At 40.1% G+C, this 19,191-nt stretch overlaps 1 long non-coding RNA gene across 1 annotated transcript; it reads left to right on the forward strand.

The window, feature by feature from the left end:
- Positions 1-18,106: 18,106 nt before the first annotated feature.
- Positions 18,107-18,890, forward strand: LOC114456794 (uncharacterized). Its single transcript, XR_003672884.1, has 3 exons — positions 18,107-18,153; positions 18,271-18,331; positions 18,698-18,890. It is a non-coding gene; the product is annotated as an uncharacterized LOC114456794 (long non-coding RNA).
- Positions 18,891-19,191: the final 301 nt, after the last annotated feature.

A 19,191-nucleotide genomic window follows, 5' to 3' on the forward strand; every position in this document is an offset into this window, starting at 1 on the left:
GAAATGTCGCAAAAATAAAGAATAATGAAAATAATAATAATGATGATGGTAAACAGTTAACCTTGAGAGTGCTAACATATGTCCAGCCCACTATATGTACATTTTAGGGTAACCAGTCATCAGAACCATCATGTAAAGGTCATTGGAGGGGACTTCCACAAATTCTTCAGCAGGTAAATAATCTAGAAAAGGTGTCCAGATCTTTAGAAACAGATCATCTTTCCCCTGAATGTAATCTTTCATGAGGGAGGGGCCAAACACCTCTCTGTACCAAAGGGTAACACTCGGTGGAGAATCTCTAATCCAATTGTGCAAAATGTATTTCTGAGCAATTACAAGGAGCTTCTCAAGAAGTTTGTAATGTATAGCAGGAAGGCATAGTAGGCCAAGGAGGAAAACGCCGGGGTCTTTATTAATTTTTAATTTAAATATCCCGCTTATCTCCTTGGGAATAAACGTCCTAAATTTGGAGATCATCTTGCACTCCCAAAAGCAATGAAAGTATGTTGCCCTATCAGTGCAGCACTTAATACATATAGGGGAAAAGGAATGATTCATTTTGTGCAAGATGACGGGGGTAATATGAAGTCTGTGAAGCATCTTGTATAAAGGACTAACAGTTTTAATAGCTTAAACTTTATACAGATATGAGAAGAAGTCCCAACCCTGAAGGAAGAAAAGGAGGGGGTCAGATGCTCCCAACAGTGGAGATGTTGGAGGATGATGAAGATGTGTATATTATGAGGAAGGTTGGGCGCCACTGTTATCTGTCCTTGATAGTGTGTGTGCGTGTTTATCTGCATGTGAGTTTGAGTTTGGCCTTCAGCAGAGACTGTGTGTTGCACTGTGAATACAGTATGATCTGTACTGTTTAATCTAACATGACTCAGCTGTTTAAAAGTGCAAAGAGTAATGAAGTCATCATGCATTAAAACATGACAAATTGTACACATGAACACACATTTGATGATATGATGATGAATATAATAATTTCCATAACAATCCTGATTATGGGTAATAGGGGAGAGCTATAGGGGAGAGCAAAGAGCCATGGCCAGCAGTGGCGTGCGTGACAGGCCCAGTTATAAAATATCAAGTTCATCACAGAGAGGTCACCCATATCTGTGGGTACTTGCAAACTCTTGAGCTTCTGCCTTGGTTTTTTGCCATGCCAAATACATTTTGAAAATGCTTTCTCTAAATCCTGATTAGTTTTCTTGGTTATGTATAGGGGGAGCATCTGAAGTGGGTAGAGTAAGCGAGGGAGGACATTCATTTTAATGAGACTAATCCGACCCATCAGAGACAGTGGAAGTTTGTGCCAACGCTCCAAATCCTTTTTAATTGAAAAGCAAATTGGGCTAAAATTTAATTTCGACATATCCTTCAAATCGGGGAACACTTTTATTCCAAGATATGTGAAACCGTTAACAGTCCACTTAAAAGGAAAATTGTCCGCAACATCATTTAAGCTCAGAGTGCCCAGTGGCATAGCTTCAGATTTCGAAAAAATTATCTTGTAACCCGATATAAAACTACATTTGTTGAAAATGTTAAGTATCTCAGAAATTGATTGTCTTGGGAACGTCAGAAATAAAAGGATATCGCCAGCGTACAAGGCAATTTTATGTTCCACGCTTCCCATCCGCACTCCCCTAACCTCAGTGTGCCGCCGTATACTTTCAGCTAATGGTTCTAATGCTAGAGTGAAGAGCAGTGGGCTCAGAGGACAGCCCTGGCGAATGCCTTTTGCCAAAGGGAAAGTTTCGGAGCGCCATCCATTCGTTATCACACTAGCTGTTGGGGAGTGATAAATGGTTCGGATCCATTTAAGAAAGTCACCCCCCAGTCCCAATCTCCCCAGTACATCAAACAGGTAGCCCCATTTGACCCGGTCAAAAGCTTTTTCAGCATCTAGAGAGATGGCCAGAACTTTCTGTTTCTTCTGGGAGGTAAACTGTACAACATTCAAAAGCCTTCTCATGTTGCTAGTTGACAAGCGCCCGTGAACAAAGCCTGTCTGGCCTGAGTTGAAAAGAGTCGGAAGTAAGTCTTCCAACCGCGTGGCAAGAAGTTTCGAGAGCAGCTTACTATCAACAGATATCAGACTGATAGGCCTATAAGACCCACACACATCAGGTGTGGTTTAAGGTGGGGGGAAGACAGCCCCTGTCAAAAGAATCTAAAAACATGTTTGTTAGAGGGCCAACCAATATCTTACCAAATGTTTTATGAAATTCAGGCCTGAAACCGTTCGGTCCAGAGGCCTTGCCTCCCCTGAGAGTGGATATAGCCTTGCTTATCGGCCGACACAGAGCAGCCTGTTGTTCATCGGATAAAGACGAGAGCCTTATCTTATTCAGAAATTCTGCTCTGGTCTCTTCAGAAGATGTACATTCAGAGCTATAGAGGTCTTTGTAGAACAATCTCATTACTTTATTTATATCAGCTAATTTAAGGTGCCTCGACCCATTTTTATCAAAGAGGGAGGGGATTACATTTAACTCAATTGTACTACCCTTGCGTATGTATTATCCTAGCGTTAGCAACAGCCTAGATATTGTATAAGCCTAGCGTTAACATTAGCCTAGCAATGGCATTAGTCTAGCAATCGCATTATTCTAGCATTAGCATTAGCCTATCATCAGCATTAGCCTATCATCAGCATTACCCTAGCATTAACATTAGCCTAGCATTAGCAATAGCCTAGCAATCATATTAACCTAGCGTTAACATTAACCTAGCATTAGCATTAACCTAGCGATAGCATCAACCAAGCATTGGCATTAACCTTGCGTTAGCAATAGCTTTGCATTGGCATTAAGCTAGCATTAGCACTGACCTACCTAGCAATAGCAATAACCTAGCAATAGCTTATTATTAGCTATTAGGTTAAATATATTTATATATATATGAAAAAGTAAAAAAAAAAGTTGAAATTTGTTGTAAAAGTGGGAAAAAAATTTGAAATAGTTTGAAAAAGTGTAAATGGGTTGGAGGAAGTAGTTGAACATGTTAAAGGTTGAATGGTTTGAATCAGTTACAAAATTGCTGGAGATGAAGGGTTTAAAAGTTTCAATGAAAGTGAATGGGAACAAAAAGTTGCAACGGCAATAACTCAAAAAGTGTAAATGTTAAAAAATAAAATAAAAAAAAACGCGGATGGGATAAAAATAAAAATAACTAGAATATTTGCATTTCTTTAAGAAATTGCAAGTGATGTATGTGCTGGCCCGTGTCGCACTGCATTAGCTTAGCATTAGCATTAACCTAGCATTAGTAATAGCCTAGCATTAGCCTTAGCCTAGTGTTAGCATTAACATTGACCTAGTGTTAGCATTAGCACTAGCCTTAGCCTAGTGTTAGCATTAACATTGACCTAGCGTTAGCATTAGCACTAGCCTAAACCTAACGTTAGCGTCAGTCTAGCGTTAGCATTAACATTAGCCTAGCAATCACATTAGTCAGTGGCGGCTGCTGGTCTTTCATGCAGGGGAAGCTCATTTTCTGCCTACTTCAGAAAATGTATCTGTTTATTTAAATGTGAATTCTAGTAGAATTCACATTTTGTTGTCAACAACTATTTGTAGATTATCACACACGCACGCACGCACGCGCGTAGCTGCTGCGCGCTGGAGTGTGAGTGTTTGGTCAAAAGTCTCACAACACAAGCAGTAACAGTCTCCACAAACACCAAAAACAGACACTAGGTTTGTCAGAAGTTGATTCGCTATGAGAGGATCAGCAAAGTCTCCGTGTCAACACAGAGCAACAGACTGAAATATTTGAAAAACCCGCCTGTGTGCTTACAACGTCATACTCTCTGATTGGCTCATTTCGCTGTCAATCAAAATTGAATTAGCCTGAGACAGATCATCCAATCATCATCCATTATTCCAGCGTCCGGAACAGACAGATCCAGCCCACTGCTCCATAGACCTCCTGTGAAGCTCGGCGTCCGATGGGCGGGACTAAGTGCGTCATAACCGAGCATTTATCCAATGAGCGTCTAGTTTGACTGCAGTGGATCAACCCCTAAACCCTCTCCCATTGAAGTCAATTGAAGCTGAACTTCACCACTGTTTATTAACACTGTGACGCTGCGGTAATGAATGAAGAACGTCACGCTGTCACTGTTAGTTTCCTGTTATAAGAAGCTGATTCTGAACTAAACATACATGTGTTCTGTCATATATTTAGTCAATGAAATGTACACACAACACTACATATTTGACCACTGATTTTAGGGGAAGCTGAGGTTCCCTTGTAGTCTTAAAGCATCCGCCACTGACATTAGTCTAGCAACAGCATTAACCTAATGTTAGCATTAGCTTAATGTTAGCATTAACCAAGCATTAGCATGAACCTAGCATTAACATTAGCCTAATGTTAATGTTCGCCTAGCAATCGCATTAGCCTGGCATTAACATTAGCCTAGCCTTAGCATTATCGTAGCGTTAGCAATTACCTAACAATAGCTTAAAGGTAGGGTAGGCGATTTTCAAAAGCTAGCATGATTTTGAATGTAGCCTCCCTGACGGCTCCGCCTTTACCCCCTCGCCCCTCCCCTCTGTGCTCCGTCTTACTCACATGCATGCTCACAGCTGCTGCAGAAGAGGAGCTCAGCTCACTTTCAGTGTGAGCACGTGCATTTGAATTTTTTGAATTTTAATAACTTTATTAATCCCTGAAGGGAAATGACATTACACTCTGTTATTATTTGTAGGGACACACATAGGCTGATAAGTATCGTTGCAGATGTCGGTCTGAGGAACGTTCTCAGGATGTTTGAACAATACATGAGTTGTAGGGATGTAACGATTCACTCAACTCCCGATACGATTCAATTCACGATACTGGGTTCACGATACGACTCTCTCACGATTTTTTCATTTACAAAATGGGACTGTAGACAACTTTTTTTTTGGGAAAAAATTAGAAAATACTGTATTATTTTCCTTTTATTTTTCATTGTCAAAAGAATCCCTTGATAAACTATTCAAAACAATGCAATTTAACTAAAAATAAATCTTGAATGAAATAAATAAAGGAATAATACCAATGAAAATGAAGCCTATTAATTTAAATTCTGGTTCTATAATAAACAATGCAAAACTGCATAATAGTTCTTTTTCTTTTAAAAGTGCAACTGAAAATGTATTTTGTGCCTTAACAATTGGACTTTTAAAAAAAAAAAACGTCATTGCACTGATTTACGTCATATTTGTTTGGACCAGCAGAGGGCGCTGGTAACACAGTGGTCGGTTGGCATGCAGATATTCTAGCAGTGAAGAAGAGAAGCTATGCTAGCAGACAGAGCTAATAGAAAAACGTGACTTTTACAGATATTCAAGTAATATTACAGATATTCTTTCAGTGCTAAAGGGGTAATGAATCATTTATTAACATATTTAAGAGTAGAAGGCGGCCAGAAAGAAAGTATTAGCAGACTCCGCCCACCGCCAACACTTCCGGATAGCGCCCTCTGCTGGTTAAAAAAAGTACTGTGATTCAATTTTCAGAAAATCGATATCAACCGTGATACCTATGAATCGATTTTTAACTGCCTTACGATTAATCGTTACATCCCTAATGAGTTGTATGAAAAAGAGTCGACTATAAAAGCTACTGGACATCACTGAGTAACCACAATTATCTCAGAGTTACTGTGCATTACATTCATGATCAGTGGGCGTGGCATTCACATGATTTGTCATTTCGCTGAAACGTCTGATGAAACTTTTATTTATGTTGCAGAGCAGTGGAATATTTCAAATAGTCAGCACACCTAGTACAGACACTGCCAGAAATACAGTATATATATATATATATATATATATATATATATATATATACACACACATATATAACATAGTATTGCTGCAGAACAGTGTGTTTGAAAATGCCTTGGTCAAATGTAGACAAGTTTTTCTTGTGTGTGTGTGTGTGTATAAGTGAATGCTATACATTTTGACTGAAATAAGTTTTTTCTGTGTCATGTATGTGACTGAACATTTAGGAGGAGTAAAGGACATTTTTTGCTCTGTGGCTCTGCCTGCTTTGTACCATCTCTCTCTGTTTCTGGGGTGATGGGGAACTCAGAGGATGACACTGCTCACGTGGTCAAATCCAAAGCTACATTCAGAACAGACCTGGAGACACGTCAAAAAAGGCCAACATTGCATATCTGAAGATTGCTACTGCATTGAAACCGGAGATTCAAAGACCTCGAGTATACCCAGAGCTGAGGGGTGAGGGGTGGGTCACCGAGGGTTGTTGCACCTGTGGAGCCACCAAGGAAGAAGTTTGGTGCTTCATCAGAGTCTGATTCTGAACAGGAGGAAGAGTGTGCGTTGATACCGAGCGAAGCCCACCATCAGTACCCAGGCCTGTCCATTAGAGTGGTGGTCCAAACATGCAGGCTCACACAGTAAGCTGTCCTCCAGTGCACAGAAGTACCTGACCACATCTGCCACATCTGTGCCCTGTGAACGGTCGTAGTCGTATCGTACAGAAGAGTTTCCTTCTTTGTGTGTCTTAGTATCTGGTTTGGTGCAGATGAGTGAGAACATGTAACGATGGAGGAATGGATAAATGCACTTCATTTTGTCATTTTTTAAAAAAAAATTTACAGACATTTTCCAAAGAAAATCTAGTACAACATTGACTTCAAAGACTAAAAAGTCCTGCAGAGGAAATCACAGCTTTGTACTTTGTACCATAGCTCATAACAGCCAATCTATGATAAATGATTCATGCTGAAAAACTATAATACTACTACCTGTGTGGGTGTGAATATTCAAATGGTATTATTTATGATGTCGTCTGAGGAATGCACACCTATAGAATGCAACAACCAACTTCTTCCTGAGCCAAGGAAGAGAGCAGACGTGTTTTTTCAGAGCTCTGGGAAAAGCTATACTCCCGTCTGATAACGCGACCTTGATTACCAGCGAGCAGCGACCAGCTGCATCTGAAGAGAGAGAAAACTGGGCCCAGAAAATGCCACCAAAAATGGAAGAGAACTTTAAGCTCCTCAAAGAAGAGCTTAAAGAAATGATTAAGGACATGAGACAGGATTTCACGTCCTTAGGAGAGGAAATATCTACGAAGATGGAGAACATGACGAATGCCTTGGAGAAATCATTGAAAATACTGGAGAATGATGTCAAGGTACTGAAAGAAGAAAATGCAAAGAATGTTGAAAAGATAAAAACGCTGGATGCGAGGGTTGAAGATTTGGAAAGAAAAGAAAGAGAAAAGGATGTCATCATCACGGGCCTAAAGATAAGGCCAAGGAGCTACGCCAGTGCAACAAGACAAACAGAGGATCCGACCATCGAAGACGAAAAATCGATTGAAGAACAGGTGATTGATTACCTGGACTGGAAAGGTATTGAAGTGAACCCAGACAACATCAACTACTGCCAGCTGCTGCCAAAACGCAAAGACACCAGAGATGTGAAAATTACATTCACCAACGTGAAATATAAAGCTGAAATAATGAAACAAGGAAGAAAACTGGTGGGAACGATGGTGTTTATGAACGAGAACCTGACGAAGCAGAATGCAAGTATCGCATGGAAAGCACGCCAACTGAAGAAAGGAGGGAAAATTGTGAAAACTTGGACCAGAGGCTGCAGGATTTACATCACACCCCTAGGAGGAGAAAATGGAAAACCAGTTCTAATCCAAAGGATGGAAGACCTGGAAAAATACGAATGAGGTGCCTAAAAGCCAAGAACAATGATAAAAATCATGGATATGGACAGAACCACTAAAAATCATCCACAACATCATCAACATCAACAACGGGAGATTAATCAAGTAGACGAAGTGGACCCAAACAACTTTTCACATTGGAAACAATACACGAACTGCCATTACTACACAGAGACTGACTTCAAAGTGGAAAATAAGAAGGAAAAAGGTCTGTCACTTGTTCACTGTAATTGTCGCAGTATGTATGCAAATTTTGAAGACATTAAGGATTACATCTCTACTTTGTATAGATTTGATATAATAGCACTATCAGAAACTTGGATGACAGAAAAAAAAGGCATGGATTTTATGATAAAAGGATATAAATTTGTCTACAACAGATTATATAAGCCAGGAGGAGGTGTAGCACTATTCATAAAAGAAAATATAGATATGGAGATAATAGAGTCTTTGAGTTTAACTGTGGAAGAAGTAATGGAATGTATAACAGTGAAAATTACAAGTCCAGAGGGACGTAAGATAATAATCTGTTGTTTATATCGTGCACCTGACTGTAAAATAGACATATTTAATGAGAAATTAACTAAAATGATAGAAGAAATTAAAAATAAGAGATTACTGATATGTGGAGACTCCAATATAAACATTTTAAATCCTTTAAAAAATACACACATTGAAGACTTTACTAATTACATGTACACAAATGGATTAAAACCTCTAATAACGCAACCAACTATAATTAATAAACACAGCTCAACACTGATAGACAACATCTTCACAAACATACAAAACACAGATGTAAAGAGTGGTATATTAATAAATGACATTTCAGATCATTTACCAATATTTATGATACTAAACACAAAAGACAAGAAGAACCGTGAAAATCATAACACACAGACATACAGAAGACTGGAAGGAGAAAAACAACTAGAAAACTTTAAACAACAGATAAAAAGACAGACGTGGGAAAGTGTCTTCAATGAAGAAGACGTGAACGTAGCATATGACACATTTACAGACACAATAACAACAATATACGATAAATGCTGCCCTTTGAAACAAATAACAATCAAAAGTAAAACAAACAACGTACCATGGATTAATAAGAAAATAGCCAACGTATGCAAAAAGAAAAACATATTATATAAAAAATATATAACAGAAAAAACATTAAAAGCAGAAATACGTTATAAAAAATACAGAAACAAAGTTAATAATTTACTAAGAGAAAAAAAAAGAGAATATTATGAAAAACAATTAAAAGAGAATAAAAACAAAAACAAAAAGTTGTGGGAAATAATAAACAATATAACCATGCGCAAATGCAAAGAAAAAAATGCAGACCACTTTATAATAAACAATGTAAAAGAATACAATAAAAACATAATAGCACAAGAACTCAACAGTTTTTTCATAAATACTGGAAAAAACACAGAGAAAGGAATAAATAAACACCCAACACTTAAATGGAACCATTATGACAATGAGAAGAAAGACATTGATAAGTACCTTGTACTTGAAGAAGTAACAGAAGCAGAGGTGGACAGAATAATCACAACCAGTAACTCAAAAAAATCCAGAGACGTTAATAATCTAACTATGAGTCTAATAAAAACCATAACAGCTGAAATAACCTCGCCATTAACACATATAAGTAATCTCTCATTTAAGAATGGTGTTTTCCCAGAAAAGATGAAAATTGCAAAAATCAAACCGATTTACAAGGGTGGAGAAAAATAGAATTTTACTAATTATCGACCTATATCAATATTACCACAATTATCAAAAATTCTGGAAAAACTGTTCATGAACAGACTCGACAAATTTATAGAAGACAATAATATACTACATGAAGGACAATATGGGTTTAGAAAAGGACGTTCAACAGCAATGGCTATAATTGACATCACGGAGAATATAAGAGAAGCATTAGAAAAAAAAATATTTGTATTCGGAAATTTTCTGGACCTAAAAAAAGCCTTTGACACAATTAATCACGATATTCTAGAAGAAAAACTTCAAAATTACGGAATAAAGTACAACGCCTTAAAATGGATTAAAGGCTATATGACAAATAGGAAACAATATGTTGACTTTGAAGAACATGTAACCCATAATTAACTATGGCTTTAATAAACATTCATGAGCCCCAAAATGCTATTTAAATAGTGATACTATGCTGCCATATTCCCCCATTGTAAATATAAAAAAAACTATCAGCAACTAAAGGGTTAACATTTTCCCTAACATGATTGACACAGCTCTTGACCAATGAGCTGCTGTAAAACGGCGCATTGCCCCGCCTTTTTTTTTTTTTTTTTTTTTTTTTTTTTTTTTCCCCAATAGCGCTGTTGTCAAGCAGGCCTCTATCTCTTAGCTCCTGCGACACGAGCACAGAAGGCACTGTCAAAAACGGACTTTAAAAACTAAGAAAAAGGTACGAATTTAACATCAACAACAGAGATAAACATTATACCTTGTGTATTTAGGTAGGAAAAAACGGAACATTAAGCCTAGAAATTCATTATTTTTCCTTCTGCACTTTTGGTTTGTAGACAGTGAAGGCATTGAGGCGACGCCATTTTCTGCCTCTTGTCTTTTCCTATCGGCAGATTGGTGAGCATTTTGTTGTTCATGTTTAAGGTTAAAGTGTATATTGCTCATATTGAGATGCTGAGAAATGTTTAATTATCAGAAGGATTTACTTCATTTATGTTTATATGGTTATTTACTGCTATTTTAATGCAGTTCATTGTATCTTTGATTTGAATTGAGAATGTACTAGTAATTATATGTAAACAGAAAACAATATTTAAAAAGGGGAATGTATTATGCAATAATACATTATAATTTCATTATTCAGGGTTTTATTTAAAAATACAAAGATCATTAATGTTACAAGAAATAAGTTACAGTCAAAACGGATTGTGAAAAGGATTTTATTTGTACACTTATGTTATTTATGACACTGTGTCTGACAGGTCAGGTTTTTTTAGTTGGGAGGACCTGTTATTTGATGGCGAGCCACCCGTTGGGACGAACTGGTTGATTGGATCCTCTGCTACACGGTGCAGTGTGGTAGGCCCCCTGCAACAAAAACCCCTTACACGCCCTTGTCACTTGCTGCCCATTTCCCACACACACACACATTTCCCTTGGAACTTTTACATTGGACTGAACGGAACTTATAAGGACTTTGCGACTACAAACACATCTTCATGAGCAGGAAGTGAACTTGGAGTGGGGTGGAGCAATTCAACCAACTAAGGGTTTTGTTGTGTAAAATTGTGATGAAAATTGATTTTTGTGATTCAACCAGTTTTATTTTTGAAAGACACTGTGAATGTGAATTAGATGGGTGCACCCAGGTAAGAATTTGAGATTACTGTGATTGTGAAACAGCTGTTTCTTTGAACTTTTGGTACCAAGAAAATGATTATTTTCATTTAACAAGATTACTTTTATTTTAATACGAGCCGGCATTTAAAACTTTTAAACCCTTTGTCTGAGTCTCATTTATCTTACTGCTCCTGTAAGTAGCTGAACCTTCTGGTCCAAAGTTAAGAATAATATATATCATTTTAAATTACATTTGGTTTAAATTCTTGCCTATATAGTAACAAAAGTGTTACAAGTGGCGAGCCAGTCAGCCAGGAGATATAGTGAGTGCATGAGACTCTGTATTACACAGACAACATTCTAAAAAGCCTAATAAACCATCGATAGGATCGGCAAAAATGGAAATCGTATTACAAAAAAAAGTCAATGTCCCAAACTCAGTAATCATAAAAGGTTTAATCAACGCTTCTCTTGATGAAGAAATATCCACTTACCTTCAAAAACATGGCTCAGTTAACCGCCATTTCCGCATAGATAAACCTGAATCTGAGTTTAACACACACGTAATAGTGGAGTTCACTTACGCCACTGCAATGGAATCTTTACAGCCTCTTCTGCCCCTCAAAGTCCAAAGCAATGTACAACCTGAAGTTACTTTTGAAATAAAATGCCTGGCAGATGTATATGCAGTGACTACACGAGAATACATGAAACAGCTGTGTGAAATGGCAAAACTTTGTGGAAACTCGTTTGAGGATGTTATGAAGGAGGAGCTTGCTAACTTGAGTCTTTCACCTCCTGAGTCTCATCAACAGCAAAACCTTGCACCCAGTGAAAGTCCTGAAGCAGAATCACGTGTTCTTTCCCTTGATCCACCTATTGTGGAATCTACTCAGCCCAGTGAACCAACTGTAAATAAAAACCTGACTAATCTGAACTTTGTACAAATGCATTCTAATGCAACATCCCATCCCACACTCGACCTCAATCCGCCCAGTGTCCAGCGAGTTGTGGTGGAACATGTAGTGCGTAGTAGTGAAACGCCCTCACACCTTCTATGCCAAGCCGATTTAGAGCCTTCTCTGGTCGCATCCTCGCCCAAACAATGAGGCAGATTACGATACATGGCGCACCAGTGTTGAAGTACTCATCAAAGACCCAGCAATGTCTAACTTGAACTGCACACAAAGAATACTTGACAGTCTCCTACCCCCTGCTACAGACGTTACAAAGCATTTAGGTCCACATGCCAACCTGCCGAGTACGTAAAAGTGCTTGACTCGGCCTTCGGAGCTGTGGAAGATGGTGATGAGCTTTTTGCTCGTTTTATGAACACCCTTCAGAATGAAGGTGAGAGTCCATCGACCTATCTGCAAAGATTACATGTATGCTTAACAAAAGCTATGCGCCGTGGGGGAGTTAGTGATTCTGATTTTGATAAGCAGCTGTTGAAGCAGTTCTGTCGTGGCTGCTGGGGAGAGAACCTGATCAGTGATCTACAACTAGAGCAAAGAAGGGAAGTCCCCTCCTTTTCAAACTACTTTTGCTTATACGCACTGAAGAGAACAAACAAACAGCAAAAGTTAGCCGTATGAGACAACACCTTGGTCGTAACAAACCCTCTCCTGCCAATCAAAAACAACGAGCCATGTCTCATGTGCAAACAGTTGGTGCCAGTGAATCAGATTTTGACGCATTAAAGAGACAAATTGCTGATTGAGTGCAACTGAACAGTTGGAAAACGGAAGGTCAACAACCAAAACAATCTAAACTGCAAAAGCCAAAGTGCCAGACAACCAATGCCAAAGTTGAGGCCCGGCCTGTTAAAAGGAGAGATGCACCAAACCGTAACTCTGATAAGACAAGTGGAAAGCCCCGACCTTGGTATTGCTTTCAATGTGGGGAGGACGGCCACATAGCTTCAGCCTGTGAAGAGGAACCAAACCCATCCCGAGTTGCCTCAAAGAAAAAGCCGTTAAGAGAGAGGCAAGCTATTTGGGAAGCAGCCAATGGCACCAGCAACAATTCCCATTTAAACTGATCACAGCCTCCATTGTGGGACAAGTGGAGGCTTTACCAGACAAACCGCGTCCCAAAACAAACCAAGCCTCTTTAAAGAAAACCCATTCATAAATGCAGTCAGTTAACATCCCAAAAGGCTTGGTTGGCACCAGGACCACTGCCAATGTAATCATTGCTGGTAAAGAAACAAACTGTCTTTTAGATACGGGGTCTCAGGTGACAACAGTCCCCCAAAGTTTCTATGAAGAACACTTATCAGATTTACCTATTCAACCTTTGGGTGATCTCCTTGATGTAGAGGGCGCTAATGGTCAATCAGTCCCTTATTTAGGTTATGTTGAGCTCTCGCTTACCTTCCCTAAAGATTTTGTAGGCTCAGAGATAAATGTTAACACCTTGGCGTTAGTCATTCCTCTTCTGAGAGCTACAGCACAAGAGCAGGTGTTAGTAGGCACAAATAGTTTGGATGCCCTTTATGCTGATTACCATGAATCCAATCCTAACTTTCAGCCTGCCCCTTACGGTTATAGAGCACTCCTGAAGCTCCTTGAAATGCGACAGAGAACCCGTAGTGTCAGTAGTTTGGGCTGTGCAAGGCTGCAAGATAAAAATCCAACAGTCGTGCAGGCAGGGCAGGTAACGGTTTTTGAGGCCTCAGTGTATGTTCCGAACACAGTTAATGAGAAATGTGCTCTCATAGAACAACCATCAGCCTCTTCTTTGCCCAGTGGCCTGTTAGTGCTAACTAGCCTTGTTGACATACCAGTTAAACAGCCATGTATACTGCCAGTACTGATAAAAAATGAGGCGGACCACAACATAGTTCTCCCCCCAGGCAGTGTACTAGCAGATGTTAATGCCATAACCCGAGTCTTCCATAAAGAGCAAACGGTGAAGTGTGAAAGTATCAAACCCGATAATACAAAAGACCCACCCATTTGAAAACCATCAACTTTGACTTTGGAGACTCCCCATTGCCTGTTGAGTGGAAAGAACGTGTCGTAGAACTGCTCAATTCAATGCCTGAAGTGTTTTCGCAGCATGAGCTGGATTTTGGACACACTGATAAAGTACAACATCAAATAAAGCTCAGTGATGAAACAGCATTCAAATCCAGACCCAGACCAATACATCCTCTTGATGTGGAAGCCGTCAGAAAACACCTTCAGGAGCTGTTGGAGGCAGGAGTCATACGGGAGTCTGAGTCCCTGTTTGCCTCCCCAATTGTAGTCGTCAGAAAGAAAGATGGTTCAGTTCGTCTTTGCATCGATTACAGGAGGCTAAACCTCCAAACTATTAAGGATGCATATGCGCTCCCTAATCTTCAGGAGGCATTTTCAGCTCTTGCAGGATCCAAATGGTTCTCGGTCTTAGATCTCAAGTCGGGTTACTATCAGATAGAGATGTCTGAGTCAGACAAACAGAAAACAGCATTTGTGTGTCCCTTAGGGTTCTGGGAGTTCAATCGTATGCCCCAGGGGATAACCAACGCACCCTCCACATTCCAAAGGCTCATGGAGCGGTGCATGGGCTCAATGAACCTTAAGGAGGTCCTTGTCTTCATCGACGATTTAATTGTCTTCTCATCATCTCTAGAAGAACATGAGCAACGCTTAAGGAAAGTCCTGCTGCGTTTAAAAGAGTATGGACTAAAGCTGGCACCTGAGAAATGTAAATTTTTTCAGTCTTCGGTCAAATATCTGGCCATGTGGTATCGGAAACATGGTGTCGAAACTGACTCCGAAAAAATCAAAGCCCTGACAACCTGGCCTGTCCCCACCAACCTTAAAGAGCTCAGGTCATTTTTGGCTTTGCTGGGGCTTTGCATGGGTTGCGCGGTTGGGTATACGCGGTTCATCCAGGGATACTCCAACATCGTAAGGCCCTTGAATGAGCTAACCGCAGGTTATCCGCCAATCAGAAAAGGGACGAAGAGGCCCACAAAACAACTTGGCTCTGAGTACCACAATCCGAAAGACCCATTTGGCCGAAGATGGACTCAAAAGTGCCAGGAAGCCTTTGAACAGATCATCTGTAAACTCACCTCTGCTCCAGTATTAGGCTATGCAGATCCAAAACTTCCTTATATCCTTCATACAGACGCTAGCACAGTTGGTCTTGGTGCAGCTCTGTACCAGCTTCAGGATGGACAGTTGAGAGCTATAGCTTTCGCCAGTAGAGGACTGTCAAAAAGTGAAATGAAATACCCTGCCCACAAGCTGGAATTTCTGGCCCTGAAGTGGGCCGTCACAGAAAAGTTTTCAGATTACCTCTACGGCACGGATTTCAAAGTTGTAACAGATAGTAATCCGTTAACTTACATCCTGACCACAGCAAAACTGGATGCTACGAGTTATAGGTGGCTCTCGGCTCTGTCTACATTCTCGTTCCACCTACAGTACAGAGCCGGTAAGCAAAACTTGGATGCGGATGCATTGTCTCGTCGCCCACACAGTGCTCTGGGAGATGATCCCACTTCACAAAAGGAACTTGAAAGGATCAGACAGTTTGCGCTAACTCACCTGAGCAGTAATGAAACTGTTTCAGTCCCGAGTGAGGTAATAAGAGCTATTTGTGACAGGCATACGATTACCACCACAGAGCCTGATCCAAATAACCCTAGCAGTTCTGGGTTTGCGTTAGTCGAATCCCTAGCCCTAACTGCTGCTGCTGTTCCTGGTAGCTTTGAGGTAGAACAGCTAGATGGTTTCCCTCTGGTCCCTTCTATCTCTGAGGACGAGCTCAGACAAAAACAGAGATCAGATCCTGCCATTGACGCTGTAATCACTCAGTTAGAAACTGGTCTTACACCACCTCCCAGCCTCAAAACAGAGTTGCCTGAGCTTCCACTACTGCTACGTGAGCTCAATCGCCTTGAACTGCGAAATGGTGTTCTATACCGCAAAAGACAAATCGGTCCGGACCCCTCTTTCCAACTAGTGCTCCCTGAAGAGCTGAGGCCAATAGCTCTCCAAAGTCTTCACCATGATATGGGGCATTTAGGAGTTGACCGTACCATCGATTTAGTCCGAACTAGGTTTTATTGGCCCAAGATGTACAATTCTGTTGAAAAGATGATCAGTACGTGTGAACGCTGCGTCCGACGCAAAAGTAAACCTGAGAGAGCAGCTCCTCTGATGAATATACAGACAAGTAGGCCCCTTGAGTTACTTTGTATTGACTATCTGTCTATAGAACCAGACCAGTCTAACACAAAAGATGTATTGGTTATGACAGATCATTTTACCAAATACGCGGTGGCAGTTCCAACACAAAACCAACGAGCACGAACTATCGCAAAGGCACTCTGGGAGAACTTCATTGTTCATTATGGTGTTCCAGATCGTCTCTTAAGTGACCAGGGCACCGATTTTGAATCAAAGACCATACGTGAGCTCTGCGACATCACTGGAATAAAAAAGGTGCGTACAACTCCGTATCACCCGAGGGGCAACCCTGTTGAGAGGTTCAACAGAACCCTCCTCCAAATGCTTGGTACCTTGAGTGGTCAAGAAAAGATGCATTGGAAAGAGCATGTAAAACCTCTTGTCCATGCATATAATACTACCAAAAGTGATGTGACAGGTTATTCACCCTATGAACTAATGTTTGGGAGGCAACCTAGACTCCCCATTGATCTAGCATTCGGATTGCCAGTGAACTCTCAAAGGAAGTCACACTCTCAGTATGTCAGTGATCTAAAACAGAGACTGGAGGACAGCTTTAAGATCGCTACTGCAAATGCACAGAAAAATGCAGAACGCAATAAGACACGTTTTGACAAACAAGTGGTTGACTCAACCTTGAATGTGGGTGACAGAGTACTCGTGCGAAATGTAAAGATCAGAGGTAAGCACAAACTGGCAAACAGATGGGAAGATGATGTCTATGTGGTACTGGGGAGAGCAGGTGAACTGCCGGTGTATACAGTAAAACCTGAAAGCAAGAATAGGCCGGTCAGGACCTTGCATCGTGATCTGCTCCTCCCTTGCAGTTTTATACCTGCCACAGACACGACTGAACAGAACCCCAAAAAGCAGACAAAACCTAAAACAAGGCAGAGTGCTGCTCGAGATGAAGAGGAATCTGAAGAGGACTCCGAGTCCGAATACTTACCAATACCTACCTGGTTACCCCCTCAGTCCTCTCCCTCGAACGAACCAAATGAAATGTTGCCAAGGCCAGTTGTGCCCAGTGCTGAAAGTGTACCACATCTGTCAACCTGCAATGACACTGAACAAGTCAAACTTACCGAACAAGTCCAAACCATCGAATGTGACAATGAAACCGAATTTGACAATGCAATCGAACATGGAAATTCAAAAGAAGGAAATGAACAAACTGAGGAAATTGTGGAAGATGTGAACCTACCTGAATGTAGCAACATACCCGAACCTTGCTCTTTTGAAAGCAACATTCCAACCAATGATTCTGATGAAGACATACTGCTCGATGGAAAAGAGACACTGCCAGAGTGTTCCAGTAGTTCTCCTCAAGAGACTATAACCGAGCAGCCAGTTTCACTTGATGCAGAGATAAGTTCTCAAGCTGGAACCCCTCCACGTAGATCTCAGAGATCTCATGCGAGACCAGAAAGATTGCAGTATCGCAGTTTGGGCAACCCCTTACTGTATGTTGTTAATGCTGTCTTTAGTAGCTTGGGTGAGGCCATTGCAAGTTCTATGCCACAGCTCAATCATTTGGATGCACAGGGACGTGCATACAGTTTAAGTGGGGAGGGTGTAACCCATAATTAACTATGGCTTTAATAAACATTCATGAGCCCCAAAATGCTATTTAAATAGTGATACTATGCTGCCATATTCCCCTATTGTAAATATAAAAAAAACTATCAGCAACTAAAGGGTTAACATTTTCCCTAACATGATTGACACAGCTCTTGACCAATGAGCTGCTGTAAAACGGCGCATTGCCCCGCCTTTTTTTTTTTTTTTTTTTTTTTTTTTCCCCAATAGCGCTGTTGTCAAGCAGGCCTCTATCTCTTAGCTCCTGCGACACCAGCACAGAAGGCACTGTCAAAAACGGACTTTAAAAACTAAGAAAAAGGTACGAATTTAACATCAACAACAGAGATAAACATTATACCTTGTGTATTTAGGTAGGAAAAAATGGAACATTAAGCCTAGAAATTCATTATTTTTCCTTCTGCATTTTGGTTTGTAGACAGTGAAGGCATTGAGGCGACGCCATTTTCTGCCTCTTGTCTTTTCCTATCGGCAGATTGGTGAGCATTTTGTTGTTCATGTTTAAGGTTAAAGTGTATATTGCTCATATTGAGATGCTGAGAAATGTTTAATTATCAGAAGGATTTACTTCATTTATGTTTATATGGTTATTTACTGCTATTTTAATGCAGTTCATTGTATCTTTGATTTGAATTGAGAATGTACTAGTAATTATATGTAAAACAGAAAACAATATTTAAAAAGGGGAATGTATTATGCAATAATACATTATAATTTCATTATTCAGGGTTTTATTTAAAAATACAAAGATCATTAATGTTACAAGAAATAAGTTACAGTCAAAACGGATTGTGAAAAGGATTTTATTTGTACACTTATGTTATTTATGACACTGTGTCTGACAGGTCAGGTTTTTTTAGTTGGGAGGACCTGTTATTTGATGGCGAGCCACCCGTTGGGACGAACTGGTTGATTGGATCCTCTGCTACACGGTGCAGTGTGGTAGGCCCCCTGCAACAAAAACCCCTTACACGCCCTTGTCACTTGCTGCCCATTTCCCACACACACACACATTTCCCTTGGAACTTTTACATTGGACTGAACGAACTTATAAGGACTTTGCGACTACAAACACATCTTCATGAGCAGGAAGTGAACTTGGAGTGGGTGGAGCAATTCAACCAACTAAGGTTTGGTTGTGTAAAATTGTGATGAAAATTGATTTTTGTGATTCAACCAGTTTTATTTTTGAAAGACACTGTGAATGTGAATTAGATGGGTGCACCCAGGTAAGAATTTGAGATTACTGTGATTGTGAAACAGCTGTTTCTTTGAACTTTTGGTACCAAGAAAATGATTATTTTCATTTAACAAGATTACTTTTATTTTAATACGAGCC

This window comes from Gouania willdenowi, chromosome 22, assembly GCF_900634775.1.
Source record: "Gouania willdenowi chromosome 22, fGouWil2.1, whole genome shotgun sequence".
Classification (NCBI taxonomy): domain Eukaryota; kingdom Metazoa; phylum Chordata; class Actinopteri; order Blenniiformes; family Gobiesocidae; genus Gouania; species Gouania willdenowi.